Raw genomic sequence first — 15,966 nt, 5'->3', positions numbered from 1 at the left:
CTGTGTGACCCTGGACAAATAATTTAATCCTCTATGCCTCATCTGTAAAATGAATTGGAAATGGAAAGGGAAAACTCTTGTAATATCTTTGCCAAGAAAATCTTAAATGATGTCCTAAAGAGTCAAACAAGACTGAAATGGCTCAACAATAGTAGCATGAATTTGGACAAGTCTCCTTTTTCTAAGTTTCAGATACCTTAGCTATAGAATAGGGAAAGTAATACTTCGGTTACCTGCATTTGAGATCAAATGAGATGTGGAGTCTGAAGCACTCTATAAATGTAAAGCGCTATATAAATTCAATTCAACACATATTTATGGGCAAGGCACTTTGAATTATTACTGTGGCTGCAGGAATTTATGGGATGATTTTTTCTTCCCAGAGTAAATTTTGTAGCAATATAAAGAGGATTGCATCAAGGTTTTTTGTCCCTTGCCTGTTTACTGATAGCAGAGGAGATAAAAGCCAGCAGATATTATTGTAGGCAGCAGATTTACTCTGTTTTCCTCTTTTGTTTGAAAATCTTTGTTTTGGTCATATTGGAAAGGTCTTTCCCAAAAAGCTTCCTGATTCGTTGTTATTGGGAAGATCCCCACTCTAAACACCTTATTTTGCCCTTTATAAAGAGAGAAAAATTAAGTCTAAACAATGCGGTAAGGGATTATGGGAAATATGTGCTTCTAAAAGACCCTGCCATCAGAAGGTCCCTTCCAGTCTAATGATTTGATGAAATATTGAATCAGATAAAAAGAATGCATCCTAACAAACCCAGACAAAATAAACACCTTCTGACCCAGTCTCTGCAAGTTTTCAATGAGATCTGGCTAGAGAATGATTGCTTTTATGAAAAAACATATTTCTACATTCAATTAAATGAGAAGTAATTAGACAATTGAGCTGGGGCATTCAGCCCTGCTCTGGGGACAGAGGTGACTGCTTCACAGATTACAAAACAAATTGTGCCCTAGATTAATACTATTCTGTATTTATAACACTTATTTACCCTATGCTTCCTAAGGTTTTATAAATGTCCCTGTGACAACTTTCTGTGGCATATAAGTTATAAAGAATTTTCTACTTAATTTTTTGGATTAAACATATGTACAATATTAAGTATACATTTTGATTGGATATCTATGAAGCATCTACTATATACAAGGCACTGACTGTGCTAACTGCTAAAATGCAATTTATTTTCTTTAATAAAAATAGTCTTCTTTAGCCTTTATGAAACTTACAGTCTAATATAGTAAGGGAAAGGGGGGGGGGAAGTGAAGTTATGTGACAAATACACAGAAGTGCATAATAGGAAGTTGACAATAAGGAAACAAAGTAAAGAGTATAATAAAATCTTTAGGAAATAAGAGGGAGAAAACTACCTGCTTATTAGGAATGATTTGATGGAGGAGGAGGCAGTACTTGGCTTGTACTTAAAGAAAGAGATGAACTAAATGGCAAACATGAGCAAAGAATTGGTTTTAGACCTGGGCAATTGCCAAGTTTGGAGAAGATGCCATTTCAAATTTGAGGAACAGACAGAAGTCTGATTGAGTTGAAATATAGAGTATTATGAAGCACAGTGATTTGAATTTTGGTATAAAATGTAATTTGGAGATAAATGTTAGTTTTTAAGCATCAAACTATAATGTTCATATTTCATTCTACAGGCAATGGAAAGCAACCAAAAGTTTGAGGAACACGGTCAAATCTGTACATTTTTGAACATTATATAAAGAATGAATTGGAGAAATTATAGTAGGGATTGGAGGTTAGGAAACTAGTTAAGAGGCTCTTAGAAGAGACTAGTAAAGTAGTGGATGATGAGGGCCTGAGATAGGACGATGCATTATGAATGAAGAGAAAGGAATATTTATGAGATATTATGGAAGAAATGTTTATAGGATTTGGCAATCAATTAGCTATAAAAAGTGAGAAATAAAAGGAAAGGGAAGGAAATAACATTTACATAGTGCCTATTTTGTGCCAGATAATGTATAAATATAATCTTATTTTATCCTTATGTAACTCTGTGAGGTAGTTGATATTATTCTTCTCAATTTATAATTAAAGAAACTGAGGCAAACAAAAGGTTTACATGACACTCCCAGGTCACATACTAGTAGTAGCTAAGGTAAAATTTTAATTCAGATCCTTCTGACTCCTCAAAGAGTAGAGTCAAAGGCATCTATTTAATTTGCCTAGGTCTAGAACTCTGGTCTTTAGAACCTTTATCCAAATACTTTAGTAACTTTATCCTGTTTTAAGGAGATGGTATATCATGTTCATTAAAGTTATCCTTAACAAAGCCATTACACAACATTAGTAAAAACTATTATCAAAATATGCTGTAAAGACATCAAATACATGGTATATTTACAGGATCACTTATTTGTAATATTATTTTCTAAAATCAATCAGTAAGCATTTTAAAAAATAACAGATATTCTATTAAATTATAATTTATTACTTCTACATCCATGACCTAAATTTATCTTGTCATTCTGTCTTTCAACATATCATCTCACTACCTTGAATGACCTCCACCAACTTTACAACTTTAACCTTTGAAATTCTTCTCACCCAAGAGAGTCCAGGTCAAATGTCTCTCTTCCTTAATGAAAATCTATCTGTACTGCTGCAGTTTTTAATTCCTATGAAAAAAATATATTGCTTTGCTTATATTGTCTTCTATGTCTGGAATATAGAAGTTCCTTTCAGTGAGCTGCTGGTATTATTTACTTCAAGGTTAAAGCCAGTTGTTCTCTCTTTTCTGAAACTTTCTCAGATACCACCCTCACCAGCCTCATCCTTGACCCATGATTGTGTGATCTTTTGCTCTTCAGTCTTTTCAATGCAATTTTCCTGTATCTTTCCTTGACACATTCTCATTTGTTTCTTCCCTTGCACCAAAGTTCTTCTCCCCTCCCCCTTCCCTTCTATGTCACCATTACATTGTAAAGTATTTGAATAAGGACCACTATCTTATTATACTATATGATTTTTATCCAATGTTGAGCAAAAGTCTTGAGCACAAATGTGTATAATGTATTTTTTCTTCAATTGAACACTTATGTAGCTTATCTTTCCTAAGTTTTTTGAAAGCAAGATCCCATGTTAGTTGTCCCTTTTTGCTATATCTACTGTCTCAGCACCATATCCTGTATGCAGTAGGCACATAATAAATCTATTAAATTGAGTTTATTGAACATAATTTAACCAATTCTTGGTGATTCAAGGTTATTGTGTTGAGCACCTACTATTATAATGTCTATTTGTTTTTAGTTTTTCTTTCTTCTTTTCTGCCGAAGATCAAGTTTGGCAAGTATCTTTTCAGTTGTTAGTGTGTATGCCTCTTAATGTCTTCCATTTTTTTAAGAAAGGAACAAGTCATACTTTCTGGAGCCTCAATTCCTTTACCTGTAAAATGAGGGTGGTATTTGTTCTTACCTCTTAGGGTTATTGTGAACGTCAAAAGAAATAGGGACATATAAAATGCTTTGCAAACATTAAAATGCTATAGAATTGTTCATTTTTATGACATGATATCTGTATGAAGTGATTGTTTTCTCTAATTAATGTTTTCCCTTCATTATCTTTTAGCTTTTTGCAAGGCAATGGGGTTAAGTGGCTTGCCCAAGGCCACACAGCAAGGTAATAATTAAATGTCTGAGGCTGGATTTGAACTCAGATACTCCTGACTCTAGGGCTGGTCCTCTATTCACTGTGCCACCTATCTGCCCTACCCTTCATTCTTGAAGAAAACCATGACAAGGACATGAATTATATTTGAGTGAAGGGGTGCCATGATAAGTCACCAGCCTTACTTTTTCCTCCAGAGCCATCTGGGTCCAGTAATCAGATATGAATCAGAATGAATGGAGATGACCCTGGTTGCAGGGCAATCAGGATTAAGTAACTTGCCCAAAGTCACACAACTAGTAAGTGTCAGAGGCTGGATTCAAACTCCTGTCCTCCCTGATTCTAAGGCCAGTGTTCTATCCACTGTGCCATATCATTAGATAAATTGGAAAGTTAAAGAGCAATTAGTTCTTCTATATTTTCCCTGGGAAATTGGAAATTTCTTTTTGGACAAGCAGTCAAAATTACTGAATAATTGTCATATGAAGAGTTTATCAATTAAAAATAAATGATTTAATTGAAAAAGAATCTAAGTGTTAGGAGAGAAGTGGTTTCTTCATGATTAAAGGTGCTCAAGCAGAAACTGTATGACCACTTGTCAAGGATGGAGAGGGCAATTTATGCACCTGATAGGAGTTAGACTGGATGATCTCAAAGGTCCTTTCCATCTCTGAGAATCTATGAATAATGTCCCTTCTGGTTTGCTGCCTCTGATCTGCTGTGGGCTGTAAAATCAGATAATGAAGCTTGTTAGAATAAAAGTCAATAAGTCTCTGAGTGAAGGCATAGGAGTAAAGAACTGAGCTTATTATCTCCTCTACTAAATGTGCTTCTACTTATGACTACACCATTTCTGTCATTGGTGTCATCATGTTTCAAAACCCTTAGTTCATTTTTGACTTTTTCCTTATTCCTTACTTTTTGCAGAAAATTGGTTACCACGTCCTGTCGATTCTACTTCTGCAGAATCTCTGACTTCTTCTTTGTCCCCAGTGCTATCATGCTAATACAGGTCTCATTATCACCCACCAGGGCTATTGCAATGGCCTACTTGCAGATATTCTTATCTCTATTCCCTTTCCCCTTTTAATCAACCTTTCATATCTTTGGAACTATCTACACTTGAGTCAAATGGTAGTACTTTTAGTCCCCCAAACAAATCTTTGATTTTTCTACTCTCCATTTTTCAGCTCATGGTATTCTTTGTACCTCTTCCCTCTTCCATAACCCATTCAGTTTCTAACCTTTCTTTAAAACACATCTCAACTGTCATCTGTTCCATGGGATTTTCAAGTTCTTCTTTGGATAGTGGCATCTTCCATAAATTTAGTAATTTAGTCCTCTATTTTGATCCCTTTAAAGTTATGAATTATGCATGATTTTTAATTTTATCTATTTTGTTAAGTATTTATAGTGTCACACATATACACTCCTATTAGACCATATACTCAAGGATATTGTCTAAATTATAGTCTTCTTGTCTTGCAGCAGCTCTTCTATTTACATAGTAGATGCTTAAAGCACATTTGTTGCCTTTAATTTAGTTGGAGTAATAGTATGGTCATTTCTGGCCCATTTCTTTTAAAGTTTGAGCCTGAATTCCAATACAACAGATCTGATGTTATTGGAGGATTAGTTTCCAGATAAGTGAAATGAGTCAGTAAACATTTATTAAACTATGCATTAGGCACTATATTAAATGATGATTCAAATACAAAGAAAAACAAAGACATTCTATACCATTAAGGAGCTTATAATCTATTGGAGGAAGAATGCATACAAAAAAAAATGGGAGAGGGGAAGAAGAGGAAGAAGATGGGAGAGGGAAAGTCCCTAGCTTGGGGGCATGATGGAGAAATCCAACAGAAACCAAAAGAAACTTAGCTGGTAGGAAATGAGGAGAAAATTGTTCTAAGCTCTCATCCTAAATTATGGCCCTGGAGCACATGACCTTGATCTCCAAAGAGTCCAAACAGAGTGGCAAATTTAGTCTTGCAGGATAATGAAATCTTCCAAAGATGGATTTCCTAGAGAGGGAAGGTATGATGGAGAGGTCCAAAGATGTCCAAAAGTAGTATAACTGATAGAAAATGTTTTTTGATTGATTTTTTCCTCTCCTCTTACATAAGTTGTTCTTTTGTTTTACATTTAGAAGAGAAGACATTACCTCCAGAATGTTCATCTTTAATGCTTTTAAGATTTCTTGGGAGAAGAGAGAAGGCAATAGTCTAGCTTTCTCCCTTCTTTGTTCTTTTGACAGACCCGTGATTTCTTCCACGTGGAGAGTTCCTAATGATCAAAGTTAATGAAAAGTTCCCAACGCAAAGAAGCAATGATACTTTAGCTTGATTAAAGAGGATTGATGACAATTGCATTTTTCCAGTGCTTCAGTAAGCACCCAGTTAAGTATAGTGGGTCCACACAAATACAGCAGAACTTACACAGAGCCTGACTCTCAGTTTAGCAGCTGCTTGAAGTGGAGAGGCTAAAATTCTGAAAGAAAAAAAAAAGGAGAGAGCAATCCCCAGTGGGATGGAAATTGGAAGGTTTTATTGCTGCATATTCACCCTCCAGGTCCAGCACCTGCTCAGTGCCCTAGCCCTCCCAATTTGAATAAGTGATTAACAACTCATTAACAGATCATTAGCAAAATCAACCCAGTGCAGTGAAGGGAACCCAGGCTCACAAATTCCCCTGGCTCATTCTGCCAGATGTAGATGGAAAGGAGACTAAATAAATATCTAATAGGTAACAATCCCAGTTCATGAGATGGGGATAGGTGACCTCTTCTTTATACCCAGAAGGACATGATCAAGGTCCTTTCTTAGAAAAATAAGGGAAGAGTATCTCTTTCATCTTCCCTCCTATTTCTGCATTTTTTTCTCAAATGGCCCCATGAATAGCAGACTCACATCTGGAACATCACTTGGTTTCTGCCTGAAGCTGGCATTCCTATATAGTCCCTGGTGAGTTTTAACAGTGCTCAAGGAAGAAGTAGGTGCTTTGGTTCAGGCTTTCAAACTGGAGGATGAGGACAGGGTTCACAAAACCTTCAAATCTTAATGGGTAGGAGAGAGGCTCTAGTTACTTCATTCCTGAGATTTTCTAAAGTAAGGATTAAACAACCTCCTACCTTGGCCAATGAAGAAATTTGTCTCTGTAAAGGAAGAGATTGAACCTAGTTGTTGCTTGTCAATTCCTTTCAAATATTTGATACAGGACCAGATGACACAGTGGATAGAGCTCTGGCATTGGATGCAGGAAGACCTGAGTTGAAATCCAGTCTCAGACATTTAATACTTACTTAGCAAGTCATTTAATCCTATTTCTTAAATAAAATAAGATACATTTTGAAAAATTTAATATCATTCCCAATAGGGATATCAGATATCAGAGGTTTATTTTTGGAGGAGAGGGAAGAATAAAAATGTCACTTCCCCTAGGATACTAAATTGATAAAAAAAAGAATCAACATTTTTTTCTTTCTATAGGGGTTTAGGTTAGATAAAATCCTGCTAGTGGCAAGAACAATTGTCATTACTACCATCTCACTCCCTATGAAAATATCAAAATCACAAACTTTTAATTGGGAGAAATGAAAGGAAGTTTTTGACAAGCAGTCATCTAGTATTTTCTGAGATATTTCCAATGAAGAGGTACCCACTGCCAATCAGGTTTATTTTGGGTGGAGGGAGGTAGAGGGAGGGTTGCAGTTTGAATTGTTGGAGAGTTCTTTAGAGGAACCTGAAATGAGGAAGGGGGAAATAAACTATGGGTAATATTTAAAATATTTAAAATATTCTACATGGATATTGAGCAAATGACTTCTCTGTACCTCAGTTTCCTCACATGTTAAATACAGAGTCTGAACTAGATGATCTCCAATGTCCCTCCTAAATACAAATTCACCATCCTATGATTATTTAGTTTTTCTTTTCTTTCTTCCAAAGTCTGGCATTATTGAATCTCAATTTTCTTTTGAAGATACTATATTTTCCACTTTTTGTTGCTGATTATAGTTTCTTTCACTCTTCAGTAGGAGGAGCTGACACAATCCTTGATCTGATCACTACCACCTTCTTTGACCATCATCACTTATAATCATTCCTTCCTTTATTAAAGCTTACTCCACCTTGTTCCATATTCTTTTTGCTGCCATTTCTGGATGACCATATCATTTTTGTTTCTCATCAACAAGTCTGATGCTTGACTCAGAATCTGAAACAGGCTGAGATGTGCTGAGATTTTGGTAAGATATCAAAAAATGCCAAGGTCATCCATTGCAGACCAGGTCACTGCCAGTCATTTTGACTTTGTCTTGCCCCTGGGCTTCAATGCCCAGAGAGACTGAGACTGATGTCATTGTATATTAATTAGGCTTAAGTGAGGCAGAGTTGTAAACTTTTGGAATTAGTAATAGGGAGATGACAGTGCTCAAAGGCAATGATGCCTAACTTGACTTTAAAAAGCAAAATAGATAATGTAGATAATATAGTGTATAGAGTGATATACCTGGAGTAAAGAAGACCTGAGTTAAAATCTTCACTAGCTTTTGTTACCTTGGACAAGTCATTGAATCTCCTCTAGTTTCCTTGCCTGTAATAATAGCACCTACCTCATAGTATTGTGACAATTACATGAGAAAATATTTGTATAGTGCTTTACAAACCTTAAAGCTCTATAGAAATGCTAGGTTATTGTTGTTATTGTTATGTCTCTGCTGCCTACATAGTTCAACAAAATCCTCAGTTCCTATAAGCTTTATCTTCACCTCTACTTTAGCTTTCCTAATCAACCAGAATTCCTCTTTATCCAATCCATAGATAAGAGTGTATGATATAAACTTAAAAGAGATCTTAGAGATCACATAATCTAAACTTCAGATTTTAAAGATAAGGAGAGGAAAGTTCAGAATATTCAGGCAACTTGCCTAAGAGTCTAAACTCAGACTTTCTGACTACAATGTCTTTATGTCCCCATCTTTTTAATTCTCTCATACTCCTACTTCTGTTTCATGACCTCCATCCTATTCTACTGCTCTATTAACCTCCTCTGGTTTGAATTAACTCCCTTCTCAGGCTGGATGCCATGGTCAGGTATTTAAACACTTCATTCTCCCCCAGAATCTTAAAATCATTTGCTTCCTTGAGTTTCTAATATATTTTCATCTAAGCCTTGAAGAACTGAGACTTAAAATTAAAGAGGAAAAACTTAACATTCTCATGTCTGATCTTGCAGGAGCTTTTAAGGTCTATCTGTACTGATAAAGACAATCAATGATGGTTTCTTAAAGTTGGATAGGAATAGCTGTCCTAGAGTGATCTGACTAAGAAAGGGAAATTTGACTAATTTTGAGACACTTTTTATCTTGATTCCATGGATCTTAAGAATACCAGGCAGCAAGGAAACAGTTCTCTGAGCTCAGCTTGAACTTTCACTCCTTCAGTAGAAATCCTCTTTCCTAGTATACTTTGCCTTTGAAAGTCCAGTAATTGATTGAAAATCCCAGTAAGCCTTTTGAAACTGCTGGTACATTTGTGTAGCTTAGGTACAAATCAACTTGTGAGCTAATCAATCCAAACTAGAAACTAATTCTTGGAATATAACCTCTTGGGAATCAAATGCCACAGTAAGACAAAGAGTTCTCAAAAGATGTAATTACTTGGGGGCAAATAGCCCTGGTGCATGTCAGAGCAGCATGTGAGAATGCTATGGGATTGACCCATGAACATATATAAAAGAAAAAGAGTATGTTCAGGCTACTATAGCTGAGGTAGTCTTTGGCCTAGGTTGAACAAAGCACAGACTGACCTGGGAGCCAAAAGTCTTAGCCAAGACACTATTCCTGTAATAATTAAATATATCAAGATAATGACTTTCAAACTGTGGTACCATACTAGACAGTGCTCAGAGAATTAGATAGACAATTTCTTTCCTTTTGTAATGCATAACCTATGAACCCACTTCACATTTTCCTTGATGTTCTAGTTTGATCATGTAATTAAATACAGTCAAGAAGCAATTATTAAGGTCCCATTATGTGTAATAGGGCTCTGTGATGAACACTATGGATTCAAAGAAAAAAAGGGAAAGACAAAGCAACATTCCTCTCCTCCCAATAACAGCAGCAGCAGCAGCAACAGCAATGCAAAGTCAAACATTACTCTCAAGGAATTTACAATCAAATAGGAGAGACATCATGCAGACACAAACATATGAATAAAATATGCACAGGATAAACTGAAGATAACCACAGATGGAAGACACTAGTTTTAAGGGGTGATCAGTAAAGACTTGTAGAAAATGGAATTTGGGGTGGATTTTGAAGGAAGCTAGGAAAAAGAGACCAAATGGAAGAGTACTCCAGTCATGGGGGGAAGTCAGTGAAAATGCTGATGGCCTTATAGAGGCCAATCACTAAAAATAAAAGTACAGTGGAGGGGAATAAATTTTAAAAATACTGACAAGCACCTCCAAAGAAAGAATTGATATTATTTGAATACAGATTAAAACATGCTACTTCTAAATTCCTTCCTTCCTTCCTTCCTTCCTTCCTTCCTTCCTTCCTTCCTTCCTTCCTTCCTTCCTCCTTTTCTTCTTTCACCCATTTCTTCCTTTTTAATTTCTCATGTTCTTATATAAAACAACTAATATAAAAGTGTTTCATATGATTACACATATATAGCACATATCTGTTTGCTTACAGTATCAGGGAAGAGGGAAAGGAGCAGAGAGAGGAATAGAATTTGGAATTCAAAGCTTAAAAAATGTAAAAAATTATTTTAATATATAATTGGGGAAATAAAATATCACTAAAATACTGGAAACAGGAAGGGAATTGTTTATGAAGGGGTTTTGAAACTTAAGCAAAGGATTTAGCAATTAATTCTAGAGGTAATAAAAACAACTGGAGTTGATTGAATGGGGAACAGTAACATAATCACACCTGAACTTTAGAAAAATCAGTTTGACAGCTGAGGATGTTCTGGAGAAACTTAAAACAGGGAGAACAATCAGTAGCCCATTGCCACAGTAATGAGAGCCCATCTCTGGGCAGTACAAGTGTCAGAGAAGAGGGAATATAGGAAAAATATGAAGTTTTAATCCATAGAACTTGGCTACTGATTGGCTATGAAGAATAAGAAGTCAAGAATAACATCTAGGTTTTGAAGCTGGGCAATTAGGAGGAAGATGATACCCTAGATGGAATATGAAAATTAGGGGAAAAAAGAAGATTGGGAGAGGAGGAACAGGAAGATACAGTATTCAGTTTTGTACATTTTGATTTTAAGATGTCTCTAATACATCCATTTTGAAATTTCTAGTAGGAAGTTAGAGATGGGAGACAGGGGTTGATGATCCTCAGAAACATTTATCCAGCCAAAAGCTTTTTTTCCTTCACCTCCTATCTCCCATATATAGATCACACACACACACACACACACACACACCGATTTATATAGAGAGACAGAAACAGAGAAAGCGATAGAATAGATAGATGGATAAATAGATAATACACACATTTATATGTACCTATATACAGGGAGAGAGAAACAGAGATTGATAGATAGACAGATCGCTAGCTAGCTAGCTAAATATAGATATAGATAGCTGCAGAGAAAGAGGAAGAGAGGGAGAGAGAAAATATAGAGAAGGACCCATGACAAAGCTTGGGGGGGGGGGGGAACACTCTTGATTAGTGATTAGATTCATCCTATCTGGATGAAGATCCAGCAAAGGATAGGTATGAAGAGAATCAGGAAAGAGTAACATCATGAAAACCTGGAATATCAAGAAGAGGGTAGTGAATAGTGACGAAAGATATAAAGGTCAAGAACTAAAGAATTACATTATAGAAATACAGAGAACTTACTAAGACAAGAAAGAATTAGCAGCACCTTAATCACCACCTTAGTCTCTCAACTAAGTTATATTTATTGAATATTCATTGTGTTCAGTGCCTTATAGAACAAAGAATGTGGAACTAAAATACAGCTCTCACCTCAAACCTGGGCTCCCTTCTCAGGCAATAGTTTACTGGGAAACATATCTCCCTACCTCCATAGTCAACATCATTAAATTCATTCTAAAAATTGTTATACAGTATATCAATCTATTTAATTCATGGCTCTGATCATAATACTCTCCCTGCCCCAATAAAAAAGTCACAGTTTCCTTTTAATTATCAAATGAAGTAAAAGATTCTTTGCCTTTTATTCAAAGTCTTTTAAAAGGTGGCTCCAATTTACTTTATCAACTTTGTTTCACACAATTCCCTTGGCATCCTTTACATTCCATATGTTTTTTGTGCTATGACCTAGTCAAACTGATATACATTGACATTCCTTCAGCCACCCATAGCATCATTTTTGATGGCTAGAGAGCTCTCTTCCTTCCAACCTCTTCCATTTCAGCCACAGAAAAGTTATTTACTTTTCAATATTCAGCTTTAATAACATCTCTTAAAAGACACTTTTCTTAAAGTGATGTATTCTTTCTTGACTTTATTGTATTTAGTTGAATTTATCTTATAAACAAGTCACATTCTAAATGAATTATATTTATTGGGAATATAGCTTATTTAATCATTTCCTATTGTATATTACTGTATTTTTCCTATACTGTAAGTTCCTTGAATGAAGAAATTCATGGGAGAAATTAACTATAACACTTTTCATTCTTAATAGTCAAGATGAGAACTTCTGGGGAATTAGGAAAAATACTTTTATCTGATACAGTTTTTCTTGTTTATTTAGTAACTACAATGTTTGGAGAGGAGATGTCTCTACATTTGCTCATCTCACATTTCTTTTTCATGTACTTCAAATGTGCTTTGCTAAAGGAGTACAGTCCCTTCTTTGATGTGAGTACACCGTGCTGGGAGGTCCTGGGCCAGTGTCTCTCATGTCACACAATGGATTCAAAGTTCTTCAGAGAGACTTTGAGAGTGTCTCTGTATTGCCTTTTTTGACCTATGTATGAGCGCTTGCTTTATGTGAATTCTCCATAAAATAATGTTTTAGGCAAACATGCATTTTAGCATTTGAACAATATGACCATCTTATCAGAGTTCTGTTCTCTGCAATAGTGCTGTATGCTTAGTAATTCAGCTTGAGAAAGGACCTCAGTGTCCAGTACCATATTTTACCAGGTGATCTTTCAGATCTTTCTAAGACAATTCAAATGGAAGAAATTTGGTTTCCAGGTATAACTCTAGTATTCTATCCAATGTATTTCACAGATGTCTGTGAAATGCAATAATGAAGCTTTAGTTTGGTAGGCAGCCTTATACCTCTTTTCCCCCACAATTTCCTTTAGAACCTCCCAAACATTGAACTATCTCTGTCAATGCATGTTTCAACTTCATCATCTATGTGTACATCCCTGGAAAATATTCCACCAAAATAAGTGAAGTTATGCATAGTATTTACTGCTTCTTCATTTGTTATAACTGATGGTTCCTCATATAGATAGTGTAATGCTGGCTACTAGTGACCCCTTGTTAATTATTAGACCAAAATTAGAATAAATAGCAGAAAATCAATCCATTCTTTGTTGCTTCTCAACCTTAGAGTACACAATCAAATAACAAGCAAAACTTTGTACCTCAAGTTTAGTCTTGGCTTGCAGTTTTTTTAATGTTAAATTATTTTCAGTGCAACAGCTAACCTGGATATCATTTTCATCCTCATTGAAGGTGTCTAATAGCATTGCTGAAATCATCATGTTAGAAAAGGGAGCAAACACACAGTCTTCTTTCACTACATTGTGACTTGGAAGGCATGAGAGCATTTTCATTATGCAGAACCCATGCAATCATGCCATCATGTATAATACTGATGCCATAATCTTCCATGGAGCCCTTATGGCTGACAGTATCAAAGACCTTGGACACATTGACGGACATTGTATACAGTCATCTGTTCTGCTCCTGGCATTTCTCCTAAAGTTGTTGGATAGTATACCATATTGACCACTCTTTGGTCCTTTCTGAAGTCATGCTGATTCTTGTATAGATGACCAAAGTAAAGGATTAATTTATTAGAATAAACTCTGGAAAGAATCTTGGTGGAAATTGTCATAGGACATACTTAATTCCTTTCCCTTTATAGAGATGGACAACGAGCCATCCTTGAACTCCTGGGGAATAACCACCTCTTGATGCATAATTCAAAAGATTTCAGTCAGATTTTGGAATAGCAGTGTACATTTTTCGTTATAAATCTTGACTGGAACAGAATCAGCACAAGGTGCTTCTTTGGGTCATGAAAAGAATCTAATGGCATTCAAAACTTCTTCCATTGGAAATTTGACCAGATTTCAGCCTGAGGTATACAGTCAATGACTTCAGTACTGGTTGATGATGGTCAATTGAGAATACTATAAAAATGTTCAGCTCATTTCTCCAGTGCTTAACACTAGTCAATGTGATGTCCTCAGTATTGACTAGTTAAGATGCACCATAGGACTTTGGCCCATATATAGACTCCAGTGCACATTAAAAGTGGATAGAATTGCTGCTATAATTGTAAAACTGAATTTCATATGCCTTATTACTGAGACAAAACTTCTTCATCTCTCTAACTTCACTTGTACTTTACTTTTGATGGAAGTAAATGCTGCTTTCTAACATATGGACAAACTATTGTGCTGGTAACCCCTATGGAGTTTTTGCTTTTCTTTTATCAGTTTTATCAGTTTCTGAATATTCCCCATTATCTTGATTTTTGTGAGTGTTCTGGTGCAGATGAATAGTTCTGCATAGAAAATTTCTGAAAGCTGTCTACTCCTTTTTATTGCACTGTGGCCAGTCCTGTATTGGCTTAAATTTGCCTCCAAATTAACAGAATGTTCACATTCAGAGAATCAGTCATCTTGCCTTTGATAACACTGCTTTTTAATTTGGAGAGAATTAGTCTATGGTCAGACCAGCACAGATAACATAAAAATAAAGGCTAGAGAAAATTTACTATGTCTGAGTTGAGGTAAAAATAGATAGCAGTATTAGCAATCATGTTGTCAAATTAAGAAAAGCAAAAATAGCCCTAATTAAAAGAAATAAGCATGTTGCTAAAAGATATTATAGACAATGAATCAATATTTATATTAAACATATCTCTAGCAAATTCTCAATTGAAAAGTTGAATGAAATGCAGAAAGAAATATATAACAAAACTATATTAGTGACAGAACTCAAATTTCCCCTCTCAGCACTAAATAAATCTAAAAATAAAATGAACAGGAAAAAAACTTAGAATTTTAGAAATGTTAGATATGAGAAAAATGAACAGAATAGAAAAAAATCATACTTTTACTCTCAGATATTTACAGAATATCCTCAAAAGTTGAGCCTGACTCAGGGCAAAAAAAATCTTGTAACCAAATCCTGTAATTTAGAAATATTAAATGTATCATTTTCAGCCTATAATGCAACAAAATCTATATTCAATAAAGGGTCGTGGAAAACTAGATTAGAATTAATTAAAAACTAAATAATCTAAAACCCACTCTATACCAAAATAAAGTCAAAATGAGTATAGAATTTAGACATAAAGATTGACACCATAGACCAATTAAGAAAATGAGAAGTACTGTGTTGGATCTATGAAGAGGGGAGAAGTTTATGGCCAAAAGAAGAGATAGAGAACATCATAAATTGAAAAATATAAGATTTTGACTATATTAAATTAAAAAGGTTTTGTACAAGAAAAATCAATGCAACCAAAATTAGAAGGGAATGAGGTAAAGCTGGAAAAAATTTTACCACTAATATTTCTGACAAAAAAAGTCATTTCTAAAATATACAGGGAAATGAATCAAATTTATGAGATTTAAGTCATTCCCCAATTGATAAATAGTCAAAGTAGATGAATAGACATTTTTCAGATGAAGAAATTAAAGATATTTATAGTCATATGAAAAAATGCTCCAAATCATTATTTTTAGAGAAACACAAATTAAAACAACTCTGAGGTACCACCTCATACCTACCTATTGTATTAGCTAAGAAAGGGAAAATGATCATTGTTGGAGAGGATGTGGGTAAATTAAGACAGTGAAGCATTCTTGCTGGAGTTGTGAATTTATCTGATCATCCTGAGCAATAAAACTGCATATCCTTTGATCCAGCAATAACACTACTACTAAGTCTATATCCCAAAAAGATCATAAAAATGGGAAAATCCCTACATGCTTAAAGTATTTTTCTATCTATCTATCTATCTATCTATCTATCTATCTATCTATCTGTCTGTCTATCTATTTAGCAACTCTTTTTGTAGTGAAAAAGAATTAAAAATTGAGGAGATGTCCAACAGTTGGGGAGT

The sequence above is a fragment of the Macrotis lagotis genome, chromosome 1 (assembly GCF_037893015.1).
Source record: "Macrotis lagotis isolate mMagLag1 chromosome 1, bilby.v1.9.chrom.fasta, whole genome shotgun sequence".
In the NCBI taxonomy this organism is placed as follows: Eukaryota; Metazoa; Chordata; class Mammalia; order Peramelemorphia; family Peramelidae; genus Macrotis; species Macrotis lagotis.
The sequence above is the reverse complement of the archived record's forward strand: the minus strand, read 5'-3'. Positions refer to the sequence as shown.